Source organism: Gambusia affinis, linkage group LG09 (genome assembly GCF_019740435.1).
Source record: "Gambusia affinis linkage group LG09, SWU_Gaff_1.0, whole genome shotgun sequence".
NCBI lineage: Eukaryota > Metazoa > Chordata > Actinopteri > Cyprinodontiformes > Poeciliidae > Gambusia > Gambusia affinis.
In genome coordinates, this window is record NC_057876.1 from 3,948,939 (window position 1) to 3,965,331 (window position 16,393).

The window sequence follows — 16,393 nt, forward strand, 5'->3', positions numbered from 1 at the left end:
TTAAATATTTGCGACCTAAAGTGCTAAAAGTCTCTTCATGCTGAGATCTGACACCTGAGCAAAGAGCAGCCCACATTTTCACACATTTAAAGTTCATCCTCTTTAACAAATGGCACCTACCAAACAGCTGAACAGTGACTGTCAGCTTCAGCTGAGAGTCATTACATTTACAAACCAGGCTGCCTCACCTTTCAGATAAAGCTTCGTATCCGAGATCCTTCTGAATGCTAAAGTGTATTCTGAGAGGCGAATCTCCATCTAGATAGAGATTACCAGTCAATCAAACACACACACACACACACACCTACACACACACAGAATAGCTGTGATGGTTCATTCCTCTGAGTTTTGTCAGAAGAAAGACTTCCTCAGTCTCTTATATCAATACCTGAAATTGACACAACTCATGTCAATACCTGAAATATTATAATTGCCTGTTTGGTGCTTCACCAACAAGGAAATCCTGTCAGCAAGTAGAAAATAAAAAAAATTACTGTTTTACTCTTATAAGCAAAAATGTTCAGCTATGACTGATCAACAGAAAGCAGATGAATGTTTGAACAGATTTGGTCTGGGTGGATCTGAAGATTGATCCTTAAAAGGGTAATCTAGTGTCGGAAGAACAGATCCAGGCTCCACTGTAGTATCGGACCAATTTAGACCTCTTCTAGCTGTCATATGGGAAGGAAGGAACAGCTTTCCCTATCTGTTCCATCTGACCCATGTTTGTGACAGAAAGTGATACACTGGACAACAGACCCTCCTGTCTGCAGTCCTGTATGAACAAGAAAGTCAATCTCCAACAACAGTAAAGGCATCATCAGAATCAGATCAGTAACACTTGATCATATTTGTAGTACTGGCACTGATATGTGATCTATGTAGTGTCCCTTAATTTCTAACACATTCTCTCAGACAGAGACAGACACACGTGTCCACAGAGATTTGTATTTAAAGGTTACAGGTCAACTTTGCTTGTCTTTGTTGTTGCCTGTTATGTCATTGGATGAAGTGCCAGGTACCTGGAACCAGCAGTTTGAGGTTACACCTCTTTTTCCCCTCTGAGTACAGTTAAGCTCCATTGCACTCATTCATTACGATCAGACCCCAAGGTTTCCAAATCCCCCCACTTGAAGCGTTTTGCAAACTCATTCAGCATTAAAACCCGTTCAGAGCTCCACTATAGTTCTTTTCCAAAGTAAGCAGCAATAGATACAAGTGCCTGCTAATTCAACATTATGTCCTAAACTCGTGCACACACAGGGAGGCTGTGTGTCTCTCCACACACCGCAGCAGTAGATGGCTGATTAGACTTGAATGAGTACCATCTGCAGTGCAAAATGAAGCGGGAAGACCCACACTGAGTCCAGCTGCACTGCTCAGTGCTACAGAATGTGCTCTTCGGTCAAAATGCTAACATTTCTGTCACGATCCGGCCGCTCATTTACACACCAGTGACCAGAGTCTCTCACACCAACATTTTTTAAAATCTGGCCTCAGAGTTAAACTTTTCTATAATACTCCCTGTGGACGTGTGAACATTCTGCAGCTATGAAAGAGAAACATGACCACAACGCAGGCTGTGGTGGTTATTGTATGAATTCACAGGCAGATAACCACAAAAACAATGGCAGATGGCATTGTGATGCGTTTTGCTACATAACCTGTTCAGATTAGCCCAATTTCTGATAAGGAATACATGTCTTACATAAACACTTTGTTCATGAGACAGAGATGAGTTACTGTATTCAGTAGCTGTGTTTCCATTCACCATAAAATTGTGCAAATTGAAGTTAAGAAAATGAACCAGCATAATGGAAACAAGCCAATTTTGGAAAAAAAAACTCATGTTTTTCATTAAAAGGTTTTTGCGTTACGATGCTACGATGAGGCGGTTTTTCAGCTGTAACAGAACAGAAATGCAATGGAAACAGTTTTTTCGCATCACACGTCATGTGATCAACAACTGAATGTTACCACTGGAGAAAACCATGAAGAAGACGACAGGAAGTGGTGGGAGGATGATGGTTTGTTGGGTTTTTTTAAACAATGTGCAGCTGGCTCCACCAGAGCTCTCAGCATCACATATTCATAAAATGTTATGCGTCATTCCAATGTGCTGAATCCATATCTGTTCTGTAAAATGGTCAACTACAATTTCCCCAAAACGCTACATAAGTAGTCACTCCTAAGTATTGTTGCTCCAACGCCTGAATAAGACGCCAATGTCTCCTCTGATTGGCTGATAGATGATGAGGGCTAGCTCCATGACTGAATTATAAACATATCTCATGTAACTGTTTACATTCGTCACTGCCAGGACTTTGACTGAGTTATCACATAAATGGTAAATTAATGTCTTATTAATTTAAGATTGTGAAATTGTGTTTCTTCAACATTAACAGAAAACAGACAAAGATTTGTGCACATTTGTAATGGGAATGCAGCTAGTGGGGCTGCACAGTGGCGCAGTTGGTAGAGCTGTTGCCTTGCAGCAAGAAGGTCCTGGGTTCGATTCCCGGCCTGGGGTCTTTCTGCATGGAGTTTGCATGTTCTCCCTGTGCATGGTGGGTTCTCTCCAGGTTCTCCGGCTTCCTCCCACAGTCCAAAAACATGACTGTCAGGTTAATTGGTCTCTCTAAATCCTCCCTAGGTGTGAGTGTGTGTGTGAATGGTTGTTTGTCCTGTCTGTTTTCTGTGTTGCCCTGCGACAGACTGGCGACCTGTCCAGGGTGAACCCCGCCTCTCACCCGGAATGTTAGCTGGGGATTGGCACCAGCAACCCTCCCGACCCTGTTAGGGACAAGTGTGTTAGAAAATGGATGGATGGATGGATGCAGCTAGTGAGAAGGAAGCTAAGGGTCAAAAGCGCATGATTATTGGATGACATGCTAAAATCACAACGCCATCTAGTGGCCTGGCCTGAGAACTATAGCTGACTATAAATGCCTTGGCGGTGCCTGGATTTTCTAAACGAGGAACTTTTTCTCCAACTAACATCTGAAAATATCTGCAGTGATGTTGCATAAATGTAGCCTAAAAACACCACAAACACATTCAGAAATCGTCATTGTTCATAGCTAACAGAAAGGTCACTATACAAATTATTTTAGACTAAATGTCACAATATGCACAATACTGTCATTGTAGACTTTTCAGCAACTGTATTATCTAATGTTTTGGAGATGACTTTTATGAAAAGGAAAAAGAAAACGCTCTACCTCAGTCACCAGGAGACCACTAAAGTATTTGTTATGTTTTGAGAAGAAGTGGGACCAGCTCAGATAATACTGGATCCTCCAGGCAAAACTCAATACCAGGACTGGGACTTTCAGGACAATTCAAATAAAAACAAGTATTATTTTTACCATTACAGACAAGCTAGTGATACCAGTACCAAAGGTTGAGAACCAATAATAACCACTGATAAAAGTTTTTTGGTTTTTTACTGGCGTTAGCACCTTCCAACCTTTATAACCTTCTGCATCACAGCAGAAGTGAAGACAATTCAATCCAAATTCATAAATTATGGTGGGGGGGTTTTATAAATAGTGAGATTAAAAGAAAGGATTAAGAGAATATATTCCAGCCTTGGGTGCAGGTAGCCTTGGCTGAGAAGCTCTTAGAAGAATAAGGTGTTATCCATGAATTAATAAGAGATTATTAGTGTAAGCACATGAGGCTGTAAACAAGCTTTACATAATGGAGGAGTGGGAGGACACGGACTTACAAAGCAACACTGCCGGTGTTAAATTCTTCAGAAAATGGCGACAGGAGGAGAAACTTTAGAAGAGGGACCGCTAATGAGGAGATGAGTGGATGGCGTGACACGTCTCAGCGCTTCTTCGCCTTGCATCTCTGGGAGGCTTCAGATCCAACGCCATGATTTCAGCATTATCAGGCATAAGGCGCTGGGCCTGCCTCGCAAAACACAAACAAAGTACCGTCATGAATTATGAATCGGCATGAATAAACATGAGCAAACGTGACGACAGCAGAGGTTTAAAGTGAGCCACAGGTAAAGGGCAGGCGGCGTGAATCCCCACTACAGCTGATGACGTCCAGAAGTGTTGGAACTGATTTTTAATTGCACATTTGTTCTCCATTTGCTGTGTGAAAAACAAGCTATGCTTGAATCTATAATGGGTTTGAAAGCTGCTCTAATAGAGACTGTTTTTTTTTTTTACATTATTCAAAAGGGTAAGTATATACACACCATATAAACTTTGTTATAGTACATGGGCAAAATATAGTTTGCTGATGCAAATGAGTGATTTTCATAATGGACTGTTAAAATAGACTTATGCCTCTCACATTAAAATATTACCTTAACAATACCTAAAATATTCACAGGGTAAAAGTTAAGATGTCTAAACTGATAAAAGTTTCAGCACAACAGATCAGAACCGGTTCTGGTTCTAGTCTGCACTCGGACTGTTACACCAAAGCAAGCTCTGACAATATCTTTCCCATTTTGTCACTTTGACATAACAAATGTCAACGCCAGGCACATGCAGAGGGGGTGAATCTGTGAGAGGGAGACCAGGCTTATTGGCTGAGTTCAAAATCAATCACTGATTATTGGTTATTTGCTGTGATGTATTTGTGAACAAACCTAATTGAAACACAAAGATTACACCATATTGTAGCCATGGTAACACAACAATCAAACTACTATTTATTTCTCTCAGCTGAATGCATTAAATAAAATACAATAACATTGTCATTCTCTATAAATAATGCTACAGGTTTAGATCTACGGTCTGTGATACAATTAAACCATTTCTAGGGGCCCATGAGTGTCTGTAGGCCCCTGAATGTTTGGAGGCCCCTAAATGGCCCCTACCAGCAGCTACTGAGTTTTCTTTATCTTGATATCCCAGTCTTATAATTCTAGGTCTCAAAGGTGCTAACATCAAACTATTATATAGAGCTAACCCCTTTGAGCTCTTTAGATCTATAAATCTCTCTGCATCCAGGTTGTTCCAGAAGTTAAATAGATATCATTGGGGCTTAATTAGTAAAATGGCAGCAATTTTGCTGATTTCATAACTTCCTAACCAGAGACTTTCTCTCCTCTGATCAGAGGAGCTACAGTCTCAGATCAACTCAGCCCTCCAGGACTGTCAGCTGCAGAAACAGAAACTTTATACCTGTTGGGGAAATTTTAGACTATATTTACTTTGGATTTCCCCATGTGATGGCAATGATGTAGTAGGATCCAGTCAGATTATTGATTAATATGGGTTGTTGGTATGTTGTTGTACAGTGTTTTTGTTCAATGTGCCCCTTTTTTTAAATTTGAGCCCCTGCCCCTCCAAAGGTTTCTGCACGGCCCTGGTCAACACAGTTTGAGTTCAGCACTCTTTACTGCAACACACCTGCTGCTTTGAGTCACAAACTGAGTGATTGTGTTTAATTTAATCTCCGCTCCGTTCGGGAAAAACCTCAGAACATTAAAGAACAAACAGCATCAAGAACACTAAGTAACAGAACACACATAGGTCAGGGAGAGTTTAAACAGGGTTAGATTATAAAACACACAGCTGCACACTTACCAAGACATGATCGTCCGCAACCAGGATAGTCCAAAGAGTCTTTCAAAGCCCATTTGCGACACCTACGTTGATTTTGTGTGGCCTCAACCAAAGCTAAAGTAGTAGTAGTAGTAGTAGTAGTAGTAGTAGTAGTAGTAGTAGTAGTAGTAGTAGTAGTAGTAGTAGTAGTAGTAGACGTTTTTTAAAGAGCTAATTTCTACATCAAAACTTAAATCTTCTTCAAATGGAATCTTTTAATGACCGTGCTTTTTGCTTTTTTAATTTCATTGCTAACTTGATCCCTAGTACCTAGTACCTCTTATTCAACAGGTAAACCTGGGATAACCCAAATCTGCTTTTAATTTACTAATTAACTTGACAAAAAAATAATCAATATTTTTAATGAAGAGTCTCGCAAATACAGTTGTTGTTGTTGAGACAAGAAAATAAATATTATTCAACCTTTCCTCAGTCGAGGCAGGGAAGCTGCTTAGAGTAGACGATAAGAAGATTACATCTGATAAGAAGGTTACATCTGAACCATCTGAACATCCATCTGTTGCGGAAGCACGAGCCGTACCGTTAGCTCATTTGCGCATGTGCTAAAAGAAACACTTCCGCAAGTGTAAACACTGTATTTATACTAATTAGAATACAACTTGGTATAAGAGGGCCTATTCCATAGTCAGTGTAATTCTCTTGATGAATGATGATTGTAATAAATCAGTTCAAAGATTAAAATTCAGTATAAAATTGTGTCGTTGACTTATGACATTTACGCTGTCAGTGCGCCCTCTGGTGGACTCGCTACGGACAAAAACGCTTTTTTTTTTTTTTAAATAAAAATCACATCTTTTAAGAGATTAACTAAACTGGAAGGGAAGCATTAATTTATTACTCCATTTTCCCTCCTGTTTGATTATTGTACAGGGGCGCATGCATCTAAATGTTTTTGTTTTTTTCATAAGATAGCAGTCAAAGCCTAGGTAGCGAAATGCGATTAAACCGACTTTACTCTGATTTCGTGTTATTCTCTTTGAATCACAAACGATTTTTATAATTGCAATAAAATACAAAAATAGAAAAGAAATAAAAAAAAAACAGAAAGTAATTCTTTTAGCACATATGCAAATGAGCTGATGGTACAGATAGTACTTCCTGCACTATCTGGTTGGAGTGATGTAGACTTGTAGGTGTTGTAACAGCCGTATTTGTGGTGTCTCTTTAAGATGCTCTAGTCTAGCTGATGACGTCACACGCAGCCGTTCAACCTTGCAATGCCCGGTTGAACGGCTGCTGTAGTATCAAAACATAAATAAAATGAACAGAGTCCAAAAAACATGTCCGTCTAGCACGTTTCTCCCTTGTTTTGTTTTTTTTCTCTTTTTTTTTTATTGAGCAAACTGTATACAAAGTCTCGACGAGGTGCAAGAACATTGCAACATAGGTAGAAAAATTAAACAAAAACAAGGGGCTAAGACTAAAGACAAGCACATAAAACAGTAAGGCAAATAAATAATAATAGAGCAGGATTTTAAAACAAAAGAAAAGTTGAGATACTGGCAGTTACTTTTCTTGCAGAAACAGATTTCAAAAGTTTCAGTGAGGTGAAATAAAGTTTAAATTGGTTAAGAAAAAAATCAAAACAAGGAGTAGAACCTCTCCATTTACAGCAGTGTATGTGATATTTAACAAGTAAAAAGATAATATTAACCATGTCAGATATTTTACTATCAAGGCCATCAATATAATATAAAATGTGGGTGATGGTTATCTCAGGAATGTCATCAATTTTAAGGGACAACCAATTTTTAATGTCGCTCCATAGTTTAAAAGAAAAGGGACAGGAAAAAAAAAGATGATTAAGGGATTCTTCTGGACAATCACAAAAGGCACAACATGCTGAATCAAATTTAAATCTTTTGTGCAAAAATTCAGCCACTGGGTAAAAATTGTGAGAAATTTTGAAGTGAGTTTCTTTAACCTTTGGTGAAATCGGCCATTTTACGTACTTGGAGAACGCATTCTCAATTACAGATAGATTGGTTGTTATCAAGATATTATTATTGTAATTATTAAATAATTTAGATTTGAAGGCAGTCACAAGCAGAACATTGTTGCACTTTGTATCAGTCACACTGTATTCTCCAATTTTTAATTTGGGTAAAGATGAAGTGACATTTGAATATCTTAAGGTGTTTTGGATGAGATGGATCAGAGCTACAGGGATAGCTCTACATATTTGTAAATATTCATTACAAGAACAGTTCAGATCAAATTTGTTAGTGAAATCTCTATGATTTAACAACATACCATTACTATCCATTAAGTCAGTTACAAATAGTTTCTCCCTTGTTCGCCACAGAGAAGCTACGGGGCATACGTGTGACGTCATCAACTAGACTAGAGCATCTTAAAGAGACACCACAAATACGGCTGTTACAGTGTAATTGTTGCTAAGGCTGGACTTACTGATTCAGAGACGCTGAATACAAACGCACCCCACACTAGAGATTTTTAATACAAAAACCATTGAATATCATGTATGAAAAACAACCTACTTTGTCCATTGCATTGTCTGAATTTTGCTGTAATTCTTGGGTTGTTTTAATGCTCTATTTGGCTCTCTGTTTACACATCTTTTGATACTTCCAGCAGCTTCCAAGTCGGTTTTACATGAAGAAACGGAAAATGTGAAAAACAAGCCTGGAACTGACCCATCTGGAGCAACCATGAAGGACATCCAGTGTGTCAATGTGCCTGACCACACTCCAGTTTGTTTACATGTGTGCATTTTTGTCCGTGCCATGTAAGGCCTTGTCCCAACACTGCATCCAAACGTGGAGACTGACGCTGCAGAGGCGGCATAATTTAGAAGTGATCATTGCAAGAAGCAGCAGCAGGACCTCGGGTTCAGAGAGCCGTGGGACACACGTGCAAACGCCCCGCGCTTTATAGAGCAGGACGGGACAGTGAAATTAAATTCATTTGTGTGTCTAAAAGTCATAACAAACATTTTACAGCTTCACAAAAACCACTCGTGACCTGCGTTCACAACCCCGACACACACACCTGAGTCATTACATCTTGAGCCAATAAGACGCCACGCGAGTTAATGAGGCAACTAGGTTTACAGCCAAAGTACACAGACGTCTGAGCACACACACACACAGCTGGGTGTGTGATATACCAGCTGCCGTTGGCTTATACACACAGCATGCTGAAGAGGAAGGGAGCTGAATTTTGCCCAGCGGCATAATTGTAATTAATGGTGCCCATTCTGTCCAGAACTATATTTGAACACGGGGATTTTCTGATGGACCAGCAGGCCTGTGTACGACCGCAGTCCCTGGCATTCACTCTGCATGCAATGTGACAAATCAATACTGCAGACCTCTCAGGACCGCAGGGCCGTAAACAAAGGTGGAGAGCTGCCAGCGGGTCAAGACATCTGAGGAGAAAACTTTACTCCTTCAACTCATCTGCTTTGGTTTGGTTCTATGAGGAGATAGAAGGGGTTGATATAGTTAAAAGGTTTACACCCAAAATATAGGGGTTCTTTTTTCATACAACTAAAAAGAATGGTAGTAAATGAGAAAGAAACTGAAAAAAAAAAACTTCTTCACATGACAAGCTCCTCTTTATTGGTGACAGAAATGATTGATGTGGAAAATCTGCTTTGCTAAAACCTCAACTTGGTGAATTCATCCATGCATGTTGCTTGTATTGATGTAAAGAGAGACAGAAAACAACTGATGGCATGAATATTAATTCAATACCAATCGATGATAGTAAACTGAGAGAAACAGGGAAACAAGAAGATGTCTTGCATACCGAAAATATCATCTCTCATTAAATCCAAGTACAGCTGAAACCGGATATTTATAATTTAACTACGTATTCTATAAACTAAAAAAAAAACAACTTTGTAGTGTATGTATGGGCATTATAGAATAGTTAAGTCATAAAGCCAAAATAAGTTAAATTGACATTTGCGCTTTAGTACTTTAGCATTAGCTTCGGCTAAGTATCATGTTAGTGTAGCGCTTTAGCATTAGCCGAACTAATGTTCATGATTAGCGCTTTAGGGTTAGCACAATGAACCGTTTAGCTAGCAGTGACCACCACTGCGCTGTGAAGAACAAATTTGATTTAGCTAGGACAAAGTCTTTCATTTGTAAGTGGAAACAGAAGCACCAAATGTAAATGAAGCACATTATAGCTGAGGTCAAAATGACCTCAGCTTATCTGAAAGCTTCCTTTACAGGAATTTCATTTGGATTTGACATCAAAGAAAATGTAACCGTGAAACTGAAACACAAAAATGTTTCCTTTAAGCACGTCACGTTTTCTTTTTTTTTTTTTGGATTCAGTGACTATAGATGCTGCTTACAGATGTAAGTAGCTTCTTCTGTTTCTTACAATAGATCAAGCCTTTTGCTTAATTGACATCGACTTCGTTCTTGATTCTCCAAGTTGAAAACAAATGTTATTTTTTCTCGTTTTTCAGTTAAATGAAGAGTAGGATCTGCTTCGACTAAAGAGCCCATTATGTACTCATTAAAGCACATGCAGAGGTAATGGATATATTACGCTTTCTCTGTGCAATTTGGAGCAATCAAGGAGTTTTGAGTGTTGATTTTTCCATTTCCAGTGACAGAAACAGTGAAAGACGGTTTCTCACACATCAACAGCCTCAGGAGGACGTTTCTTTTTCTAAGATTAGCAAAATGTCAGCAGGAATCAAAAGTTGAGAGAAGACAATAACAGGGTGGAGGAAAAAGACTGAGAGGCTCAAGGTCGTAGGTGAGCCTCTCAGTCTCACCTGCAAGGTAAGCAAAAGATTATTTATTATGAAAAAAATCTATTTTTCTCATAGATAAGTGGAATAAGAGTAGTGAAATAATCTGCCAATAGAGCTAGTACTTCTTTTGCAATTTGAAGGAATTATTTACTCAAAACAAGCTCCTATATCTTGCTGTAAAGTTACTTTTAAGTTAGTTTTGTCTCATTTCAATGTTTTAGGAAATTTGTACTAGCAACTAGACTGAAAGTACTTGGTAAGGTTTTGTGTTTTTGCATTGTAGGCAAGAACTTAAAGTAGTTTCCTAACTTTTAAAGAGCAACACAATTTTAATTTAAAGATTAAAGCTTTTTTTAAATAACTTTCCCATTTTGAAGCCATATTTCTTCACTGGGGACCCAGGAAGTCAGTCGTTTCTGACTAAATCTTACAAAAATGGTAAAGAATCTACTACACCATATTGGGGCTATTGTACATAGAACAAAGAAGAATCCATTTCCACAAAAACACTCACCAAATTTGAGATTAAACTCAGAGATTTTCTAGAAAGAACAGGAAAGTTTAAAAAGTCTAAAATTTGCTGGGGAAAAAAAACTCTGACATTTTGAGCTCAATCTCAGAAATTTTCAAGACGTGAAAGTCTGAGTTTCAGAAGTTTAAAATTTCAAAGTTTTTCTAGAACGTCGGAGTTTTGGGGGTTTTTTTGGCAGAAATTTACTTTTTTCTTTTAACCTAAAGCTAAGTGACCCTAATATACAGTCATCAGAATCAGTTGGGGCAAAGCCTCAGCTATGCATTTTGTTGGTGTTGATAAAGGTCCTAGCAACCATGGCAACACTGATTTTTAACAATTATTTGTTTTCCCAACCTAAATAAATTCACTCAAACTAACAGCTGGAGTTCTCCCATTTCTCAGTGACAGATTAAGCCACTAATTTAGGATGAATTCATTTAAACCCTTTTTACTCAACTCTGCCGGGGAGCCAGCGCCTTGTGCTGCTGCTGCATAGTTAATATTGACTCCGGCTCTTTCTCCTGCCAAACAGAGCAGTTGATGTACTTTATTTTTTTAAAAATCTGCTTTATTTTAGCATTTTCAGCATGTTTTCTTCTCAGAACATGTTCTTATTGTACAGTGGGAACCTTTTAAAGGCCTGAGACGAAGGCGAGAGAGACGGGAGACATTAAAGTCCTTCAGTCAGTAAGAGAAAACGACATTCCTTACACAGCATCAGAAATTACAGCGCAAACAGCAGAACGAGAGAACAAATATAGAAATACATAAGAGAAGAGTAAATACTGCAAACAGCAGCATGCTGCAGTAATAAAGTCAACTGGAATGAATCTGATCTCAGTTCTGTTTGTTCTATATTTAAATGAGCGACGAGGCAAATAAAGCCACTCTTTGACCGCAGTCAGTTTTTTATTTTATTTTTTTTAAGTAAATTGATCTGATTGTTAGATTGAAGTGACTCAACCCGGGTGTATTTCACACACAGAGCAGACATGCAGCAGTTGCTGTGTTATAAATCAGAACAGGTGAAATGCTGTTTGGATTGAAGATGGTTGGTTAGTTGCAGTTTTCTGTTCAGCTCCAGCTAAAATGTGGCTTTGTTTTAACTTACTGCTACCCTGTAAAAATGACGTCTGCAGGGTAGCAACTCTACAGCAGAGCAAAAGAAAAAACTATGTTTGATAAATCCACAGCAGCACAAAAATCTGTCTTCTGCTCTTATTTAGTTAGAAAACATCTTGATTTCTCTCTTGTCCTGTTCTCTAGCTGTTCCCTCTTTCATCTCTCCTCCCTTCCTCTCATCCGTTGCTTTCTTATTTCACAGGCAGCTGGTTGCCAGGGTAACTGACATTAATTCATACGGCCATCGATTCGCTGCTCTGCTTATTACTATTTACCTCTGCAGGCCGCTGTGTACTTGTGCATTTGAAGCTTAACTGCGGCATGTGTGTGGGTGCGTGTGTGTGCGTGTGTGTGTGTGTGTGTTCCTCAGAAGTTTAATCAACCTTTATGAGCATTGAGCTTCACTTCACTACATGAAGACAGCAAGGTTGGGTTTTTTTTTATTTTCTTGAATGTAAGCTGGTTATAGGCAACTGGTGTTGCAGCAGAATTTCAAATGTTCCCTTTTTGTTCCCATTTGATTTTTGTTTTTCATCAAGAACAAGAAACATAGATTAGGTGACTCGGACAACAGGAAGCAATCTGGAAAAACCAGCTGTAAGTCGCGTGTGTGTGAGAACCAGGTTTTTATATCCTCGTGGGGACCTAACTCTGTCTACAATGTGGGGTTATGGGGACCGCTGCTCCTTGTGGGGACATTTTCTTGGTCCCCATGAGGGGGAATTTTGTTTTAGGGTTAGCAGTTAGGTATGTGATTGTAAGAGTTAGGGTTAGGGTGAGGCTAAGGGTTAGACTGTAGAAAATTAATGGAAGTCAATGTGTAGTTCCCACAAGTCATGAAAACATGTACAGTATGTGTGCGTGTGTGCGTGTGTGTGTGTGTGTGTGTGTGTGTAAGGTCACTGTTTAACAACTTGGTGGGTTAAGGTTCAGTTATCTGCCTACAAAGTCCCATCTTCTGCATTTTCTTCCTCTCTTACACACACACACACATGCACCTGACTTCATTATCTGCAATCGGGATGTCAGCAGCAGCAGCAGCAACCATGGTAACAAGTAGCAAGAAGAAGACTGTTGAGATTCACAGCCACTTCACACCAACGCAGCATCATTAATGTCATTTAACTCACCCCTTGGTGACACTTTCTATCTACCCGTCTGTTTTCCATCGTCGCTTCCCCTCAGCGCCCCGTCTTCCTCCCCTTCCTCCTCCTCCTGTGTTTCACTTTTCTCTCACCCATCTGTGTCACACTGTCTCCCTCTGAGTCAGGCTTTTTACACCAGGCTTCGCCGGCCGGTGACTCACCATACCTGGTTATTTCCTAAATTGTGCCTGTGTGTTTTTATTTTTTTGTGCAACACAGCTTCAGCAGAGTCACCACCACGGGGGTCAATTAGTGACATTTCCACCTTTCTTTTCCACACGACGGCACAGATTTCTCGCAGCGCAACACCTTCGCTGCATTGCAGTGGTGTAGTCCAAGGATGCTCCGCTCTGGGAAAAATGAAAGAAGCTTCCATGTAGAAATGGATACGGGTCGTCTTTTGTTTGAGTTTGTTTCCTGAAGATTTCTGACAGAGATTTGCAGAGTTTTCAGGTTTCATCAGAATGCATCCTAAAAATGTGCAACTGTTACTGAATCACAGCACTCTGTTGGCAGACTGAACATTTCTGTGTAAAATCAAACGGACTTTAATATAAATAATAAACATCAACGATGAGAACTGCTTAGTTATTCTCTAAAACACACATAACGTGTGGGAGTTTAAAGTCAGATAATGCATGTTTACAGCAGATATGTTGAAAGAGAGAGAGAGCAAAGGGAGACGATTCAAAAAACAGGACGTGTGGCTCCTGCTGATAAATGGAGTAACAGTGCCATCTGCTGGTCGTAAGGAGGAAACTCAGTATTAAAAGGGTAAAATCATTAGTTTTACTTCAAGATGTTTTTTCAGGCAGTGGGGAAAAAAAGCCCACTGCAGATGAACAGGTTTTTTTAAGAAAAAGTATATGTTTATAGAATCTGTTAAGATTGCATTCAAGAGATGTATCTTTGCTTCAATCTTGTCCTGTCTGTTGAAATCAAAGCTTTTAGGAAATAAGGAAGAGGAATTTGGAAGAGATATTCCTTCACTGAAGCTCTTTTGATGCTTCAGGTTTACTGACTTTATATTCAAAAGGCTTCTGGTTTTCAGTACAAAAACTGAAAACCAGTTCATCTTATTTATGATCAAAGGTATGAATAAGAAATAAGCTTTCATTTTACATTGTAAAAAATATCCCAGACCAGCACAGGTTTGTCTTTATCAGGCTCAATGTTCCGAGGTTCCCTAAAAACGTTCATTTAACAAACAAAGCTCCACCAATCAGTCACCAAAACACAAACAGGACAGGTAAACTAAAAAATATACTAGTCTTTAACAGAATAAGTTTTAAAAGGGAATTCTCACTCCATCTTGTGTGTGTGTGTGTGTGTTGTGTGTGTGTGTGTGTTTGTTGGCTTCCTTTTCAGACAAACCTTTACAGAAAACTGAATTTACAGAGAGCGTTTGACACCAGACACGGTGATGGAAGTTTATTTCATGTGTAAGGTTAATATTTTACAGGAAACTAAAGAACAAAAAAAACAACATTAAAACCAGAAATGTTTTCTGAGAGGAATGTAAAAAATGCAAGCATCCAAATTTGAAATCAATATTTGAGACATGGCCAAAATGAACTGATAAGCTGCAGTAAATTATAACAATGTTAGTGTTGTTAAACTCCAAAGTTGTGCAGTATCAGCATACGGGCATTAGATGTTGTGATACTCCATATTTTGAGCTAGAGGAAGCATGAGGCTGTTAAGTAAATAAAAGTTTCCTGAGAACAGAGCCTTGAGGAACCCCTCATGAGAGCTTTGCTTGCTTTGATTAATGTGCCAAAATTAGTCTTGGACTGAGCAAATCTGACCATCTCACCAACGTTTACAGTTTGTTTTCATCAAAACAAAGATGGGAATCAAAACCTGACTGGGCCGCAATGAAGTAACTTTTAAAATAAGAAATTATTAAATTACCTGAATTGCTATTTTTACAATCTTTGCCAAAATGTTAGGTTACATATGGGCTTGTATTAGTTTATAATAAGGCAATTTTTTTATCAGCTAAATCAATCGAAAATGTATCTTCTTATCCACCTCTGATGAGCAAGTCATCAGAGGTGGAGCCACAAGTCGCTCTTTTCACCTTCTGAGTTTAGTTTGTGAATAAATCTGATTAAGTCCTTACACGATTTGCTTGTAAAAGACTTCAAGATGGACTAAACAAAGTAAATGTGAAAATAGGAATCTGCTGCTGTATTCTCCTTTTGAGACATGAGAAATATGCAGTCCTGCTGGCGTGGTGGTGGTGTAGGCCAATTTAGATCAGCAGTAATAGCTTCACATCTTTTTCTTGTTAATGTGGTGGGAACAGCTTAAATTACTGCAAATTGGTTTGGAAATGTGCCCTATTAAAACATAGCTAGAGGAAGGCCCTGAAGGCATACATTACTTTAACTTTGAGCCAGAGTTTTTCTTTCTTTTCTTCTACTGCAATAGAACAGAGAAGATCAGTGATGACTTTACAGAAACTGGATGAACACTACAGAATCAGGTTTTCTTCTTCATGAGCAAATAGAACCATGACAAATCATTATTTATACAATAAATATTGACTAAAGGGGCAGGTTAACATTCTAGTTACTTATAGTTGAAACCAGAAGTTTACATACTCTAAATAAAAAAAACCACATTCTCAAATCAAAACAAACTTCTCTTGTTTTAGGCTCTTGTTTGGTGATTTTGGTTAGAATCACCAAAATGATTTCTGTTTGCTTCATGATGTTTTAGACCTTTCACTACTTACTGCGTCAAATTGGTCTGCTGAAGACAAGCAGACTGAGGACATGATCCCTGGAACCAAGTCCTGTGGTCTGTTGAGACCAACATAAACTCATTTTGTTCAGAGAGAAACATTGTTATCCACCAATCTTGTCTGTCTCCAAAAAGGACTGAAGATCAGTCACTGCCCCTGTTTACACTGACTGACAGTGTAAACGGGGGCTTTATATTTATATTTATATTTGACAACATTTCAGACACAAAAAAGAAACTTGTATAAGCCAAGATCAGAATCTGGATCTTTTTAAAGCTCAATGATCAGCCAGAAAACTACAATTGGTGTTATCCCATGAAAAGATCTGACAAAAGATTTACAAAAATATTAGGGACGTACTCTATAGGTATTTTCACTGGAATTGTGGAATGGGGTGGAAAACCATGGGTGAAGCCGGCAGGATGGAGTCTATTAAATTTAAATTTTTCTTTCACATATCTACCTTACTGAACACCTTAGATAAAGTTATTGTAATGGTAAGCCAGTGGTTGTAATTCC

At 38.7% G+C, this 16,393-nt stretch overlaps 1 long non-coding RNA gene across 1 annotated transcript in view; it reads right to left on the minus strand.

Moving 5' to 3' along the window:
* Positions 1–5,693, minus strand: part of LOC122837003 — a 35,984-nt gene extending 30,291 nt beyond the window's left edge. The window contains exons 1-2 of the long non-coding RNA XR_006371675.1: positions 5,559–5,693; positions 3,731–3,917 (exon numbers count right to left, since the gene is read on the minus strand). This is a non-coding gene — a long non-coding RNA (uncharacterized LOC122837003). The remainder of the gene's footprint in view (positions 1–3,730; positions 3,918–5,558) is intronic.
* Positions 5,694–16,393: the final 10,700 nt, after the last annotated feature.